This window comes from Agrilus planipennis, unplaced genomic scaffold, assembly GCF_000699045.2.
Source record: "Agrilus planipennis isolate EAB-ADULT unplaced genomic scaffold, Apla_2.0 scaffold7, whole genome shotgun sequence".
In the NCBI taxonomy this organism is placed as follows: domain Eukaryota; kingdom Metazoa; phylum Arthropoda; class Insecta; order Coleoptera; family Buprestidae; genus Agrilus; species Agrilus planipennis.
In genome coordinates, this window is record NW_020439340.1 from 3153006 (window position 1) to 3158828 (window position 5823).

Sequence of the window (5823 nt, forward strand, 5' to 3'; positions counted from 1 at the left end):
TGGGGACGAAAAATGGGTTGTATACAACAACGTCAAACGCAAGAGGTCATGGAGCAAAAAAGATGAACCGGCTCAAACCATTTCCAAAGCCGATATTCACCAAAAAAAGGTGATGCTATCTGTTTGGTGGGATTTTAAAGGAATCATTTTTTTTGAGCTTTTACCGGATAACACAACGATTAATTCGGAAGTCTACTGTCGTCAGCTGGACAAACTGACAAAAAACGAAATGACTTTCCGAACAACCCTATATATAGGTTTATTAAATTGATAACAAATCTTAAGATTTTCTTGTTTAACATTGTTACTATACATTCAGTTTCGAAAAGTGGAGATTCTTATTTATTAGTGTATCCCAACAACAATCCTTTTAAAGGATTTCCAAACTGAGTAGAAATTTGCAGAGTAATAGTAGCCTAAATATTGTTGAAACGTTTTCATGATTAATTGACCAGTTCGATTCAAAATTTTTTGTCTAATAGTGCCATTCAATAATAACTCTTTGTCTTCAGAATTATTATCATATTTTGAGAAACCTATAAGCCCACTCACCCTGTAAAAAGAACTCCAAAATTCGTTTATGTTAGCCTTAGGCGACTATAGNGAGAGATTCGATGAGAGACGGAGACTCGAGTCTCGCTTTCAGAGACTGTGAGAGACTGAACGTTTTTACCTCGGGTTATAAATTTATTGTCGTTATGATATGTGAACGTTTGATTAATCGATGGTACAAGTGGTAGGTCAAGACGCTGGGCGTCGCGATGCCGCCGTCGTCCGCCCTTGTGGTCATTGTAGATAAACCAGATAATAACAGTAGCAAGCGGAGTGCATGTCAAAACTAAACCGAATCGATACTAGACTGCGGGTATGAAAATAGAACACGATTAACTGGACTTTGCACAAACACGTTTACAAAGCATAAACAGACACACACACAGGGGTCCAAACAGACATATCGTGTTCAAACGGCCACATATTATTGATCGATTTACAAACAACTCTGGAAAGTTTAGTTGGTATTTATCGGTTTACTCACTTACAGAATTATGTAGGTACAATGTGGGAACCGCATGAGAATAGTGATCCATTATATCAGCAAACAGATCTCTAACGATTAAGGTTAACAAAAATTTAACAGCTTTTGATAAAAATATGAACTTCTGCCACATCTTTCCTGTCCTCGAAAGAAAACAAGCGAATCCTTAAAGCTTGAAGACAAAGGAGAGTATATCCGGACAATCATTAAAGATCATCATCATAAGATCGTCAGTCCTAAGGCTGGTAGGACACGCACTTCCACTCTTTCCTATCCTGAGCTAATCTTCGCATTTCCCTAAAACTAGAACAATGCATATCCTTAACTATTTGTGAACAGTAATCTAATGTAGGTCTACCTCTACTCCTCTTAACCCCTGTTTCTGCCTTTAATATGACTAAACCGTCATGTCTAAGAAGGTGTCCTACTAACCAATCTCCTATATTTCCTATTAACTTCCACAGAGTCCTCTGTTCTCCTATTCCTTTTTAATATCTCTTCATTTCTAACCTTCTCTACCCACGGTATCCTCATCATTCGACTGTAACACCACATTTCGAACGCTTCTAACCTTTTTTTCCGCCACACCCACCGTCCATGTTTCGCACCCATATAGCGCCGCGCTCCAAACATACACATTTAACAATCTATTTCGAATTTCTAAATTAACCGTTCGCGAGCATAGAAGTGACTTTTTTTATTGAAGGCGCCACGACCCTGCGCTATCCTCTGCTTTATATCCCTATTACTCCTTCCGTCCTGACTTATCTGACTTCCAAGATACCTAAAATCAGTCACTTCTTCTAATTTTTCGATTCCTATCTTTATATTCGCTCTTTCCCTACTCTTCTTGCCTTGAATATCAGTAAACACTAATATTTAATATTAACCACTATAGAATGAATTTAAGTATATATCATATATTAAAAATATCGCAAGAATTTTTTTACTAGGGTTGAGTTAATTTTGTAGGAAATTTCTGACGTAAACAATTTTGAAACCGGATAATCCAGGATACACACGGGCTACAACCAACCTAAATCACGCTATTCATGCTTACGTTCGTTTCTTCCATGATTTCGCCGATAATTTAAGATTGAACAGCCCGATTCACACTGATTGAAATTTAGACTTTTGAACGTTTAGAATTTAGAACGTTTGCTGCAGCAATATTTTCCCAAAGTGAAAACCGTTACAGCATGTAACTGATAAATCAATACATTGAGCAGATGTATTGTAATTCGTAACCAAATAATAATTAAAAGCGATACCGTGGTAGGAAATGTTGAAGTTATATATAGTTCTCAACTACGTCCCAATCAAAAAAGTAATTTGTGCGAAGAGGTAACTTTACCCATTTGAGTAGGTAATCTAGTTCTTTCTGTCTTCCAACTGTACTCATTATTTAATTTGAAGATTGTAATGATCCCAGGGGTACTTTGTTAAAATGTTATTCTATTCTAAATTACTTTTTGTGGATTCTCGGTCAATGATGCACTTTCAGTTACAATTTTCCACAAATAGTAGGAAAAAATGCTAAAGTTCTGTTAGCAAATGAATTGGTTTGGTTTTGCAGATATGTACTCGTATACCTACAGCTGCCTGATGTTGTAAAGCAATTATGTATTTTTCTTTATCTTTGAAAGAACCGAACGGCTATTTGTCCTTGCCAAAAACAACATCTGAAAGACCATTATTTTCTCCGGCGAACGGTAAGCGCAGCGAATATTTTCCTGTTTCGTTTTCCCGCTACAACGACGCTCCAAATCCACTCCACCAAAAAGGGAACAATATCCATCTGACTCGTATTTATCGCTAGAATTGACTTTCCAGTTCGCTTCTGCCTCTGCTGCGGTTTGACTTAAACTCGAACAGCCATTAAGTACCTACCTAACCTACCAACTACACATTCTTTGAAAACTTTAAAATTTCTTGACTTTGCAGGACAAACGTAAATCACAATTTATGGTTAGGTGCCTAATACGTTTCAGTATTTCACAATTTTTAGGTAGATACAAGAAAAATTGTTACTGTATGTTTTGTGTTTCTATTTCGATGTTGTAAATTTTTTACAAATTTATTACGGTAAATGGGATTTCCACTTTCGTTTGTATCCGGGAAACTTTCGAGCATAACCCACATCACGCCTGTGATAAATTTAGTCCGCCCTCGTCCTGGGGCAAGGATTATTTCGAATAAGTTCCGACCGATTTAATTGAGTTTAAGTTAATCTTGCTGGAAAGTCAAGAAAACAATCGTAGCTATATCATACCTACACCGTATTTAATACAATAACAAATGGTCTAGAACTGATTCTCAATTAAGTCATTTGCACTACGTGGTTGTCATGACCTCAACAAGGTTGGCTAGAATATCTGATGAAGGGAAGTTCCTACAACGATATACGGAAAGATAAGAGAGCGAGGAAATCTGAATTATCTGAAGGTTAGCCACTAACCAAACTGCCAACGAATTTGGGGTTATTATTTTTATTTGTTAAGATAATGGTGGTCCTAATTGACAGTATCAAAAATAGTTAATAAAAATAATGCATCCAGCATATTTCCTCCAAATCAGGGAGTTGTAATTCTTTTTTTTATATAGAAAACGTTTGGATACATAGTTTATCGCAACTAACACAGTTGGGTCATAATTTTGAACTTATTAGTTCTAATGAGGACGTCATTGGCTATTAAACATCGAATTTGTTCAATTTCTTTTGATCCATATTATCATCATCATAAGTTCATCAGTCCTAAGACTAGTTGGACACGTACCTCCACTCTTTCCTATCCTGAGCTAAACTTCACATTTCCCTAAAACTAGAACAACCCACATCCTTAACTATTTGCGAACAGTAATCTAGTCTAGGTCTACCTCTACCCCTCCTAACTTCCGTTTCTGCCTGTAATATGTCTCTGACTAGACCTTCATGCCTGAGGTGTCCTACCAACCTATCTCGCCTATTTTTTATTGACTTCCATAGAGTACTCTGTTCTCCTATTCTTTCTAATATCTCTTCATTTCTAACCTTTTCTACCCACGTTATCCTCATAATTCGCCTAAAACACCACATTTTGATGGATTCTAACTTTTTTTTCCGCCGCGCCCTCTATCCATGTTTCGCACCCGTACAACGCCGCGCTCCAAACATACATCTTTAACAACCTTTTCCAAATTTCTAAATTAACTGTTCGCGAGCATAAAATGGACTTCTTTTTATTAAAGGCGACTCAACCCTTCGCTATCCTCTGCTTTATATCCCTACTACCCCTTCCGTCCTGACTTATCTGACTTCCTAGATATCTAAAATAAGCTACTTCTAATTTTTCGTCTCCCATCTAATGCTGGATGCGTATTCATGTGACGAAGTTGAAATGATAAGACTCTCGGTCGGAAATGTTTCCTATAATAAAAATATTTTAGAATGTTAGTAGTTAATCAGGCGGGATGCTGGTTAGGGTTGATGACCTGTCCATCAATATTCCACCAATTTTTGACATTTAGAACATCTTCCTAGCTCGCAGTAATAAGTTTAAAGTCTTAAGTTATTGCCTATTAAATTTTGTCAAACGAGGTGTCGCTGTAATTGTATGTATCTGCAGCTTATGTTTTTATTGTCCATTAGATTTTCTCAATAGAAATATGGAAAAAATGGAATTTCATCGGTATATTATTTAGGGTCGTTATCTGCCATGCTGTGTGTCTTCATTGCCATTTTTTTGTCTTTAACTCTTAGTATTGGAATGCTCTGACGGTAAAAAAGTAGAAAAGTCGAAGGCAATATTTCTTTTAGATTCCTTTTTGTTTACTTTTTTCTGGACGCGATGTATACTGATTTTCAATTTTAGGGAAATGATTTTGCGGTTTCCCATTTAACGCGAAACCGTTCTGCACTCGTTTCGTTGCGGTTTTCTTGTGTCGATGTCGATCTTCGGAAAGCAGAAACGCGAAAATACTTGTTAAATCTCATTTCCTAGCAGATTTTGGCGTCGCATTACAGGAACCACGTGCCCAGAATATTAGTTCAGGCGGGACGAAGGCGTCGTGGCAGCGGCGACGCCCAAGAAACCGGAAAAGCGTTTGCTTTCCGGATCTATACTGGCCCGGACGACGACGACTAAACAGAACGACCAACATTTATACGTACTTGCTGCAGAATATGGCGATCGAAAGGAAATATATTGCCTTTTATATCCGATACGTTAAGGTCAAAGATTGAAAATTCTAAAATACACACTTACAAAGTCTAACTATATAGGTTTATTAAATTGATAACAAATCTTAAGATTTTCTTGTTTAACATTGTTACTATACATTCAGTTTCGAAAAGTGGACATTCTTCTTTATTAGTGTATCCCAACAACAATCCTTTTAAAGAATTTCTAAACTGAGTAAAGATTTGAAGAGTAATAGTAGCCTAAATATTGTTGAAAAGTTTTCATTATTAATTGACCAATGCGAGACAAAATTTCTTGTCTAATAGTATCGTTCAGTAATAACTCTTTGTCTTTAGAATTATGATCATGTTTTGAAAAACCTATAAGCTTACTAACCGTATAGAAAGATCTCCAAAATTCGTTTATCACTTATGTTAGCTGTAGGCGACTATACGAGGGCGGTTCAATAAGTACCCGTGTTAGAAATGAAGACACCTTTTTTTTTAAATTTGTTTTTTTATTTTTCAACATAGTCCCCTTTTAGAAAGATACACTTCTCCCAACGACCCTGCCATTTTTTTTACCCCTCCAAAAAATAAGATTTGTCGAACTCTCCAAAATCCCCCC

General features: G+C 36.6%; 1 protein-coding gene across 10 annotated transcripts in view; it reads left to right on the plus strand.

The window, feature by feature from the left end:
• Positions 1 to 5823, plus strand: part of LOC108737683 (complexin) — a 314656-nt gene that overhangs the window by 174883 nt on the left and 133950 nt on the right. The gene's annotated exons all lie outside the window — the stretch shown is intronic.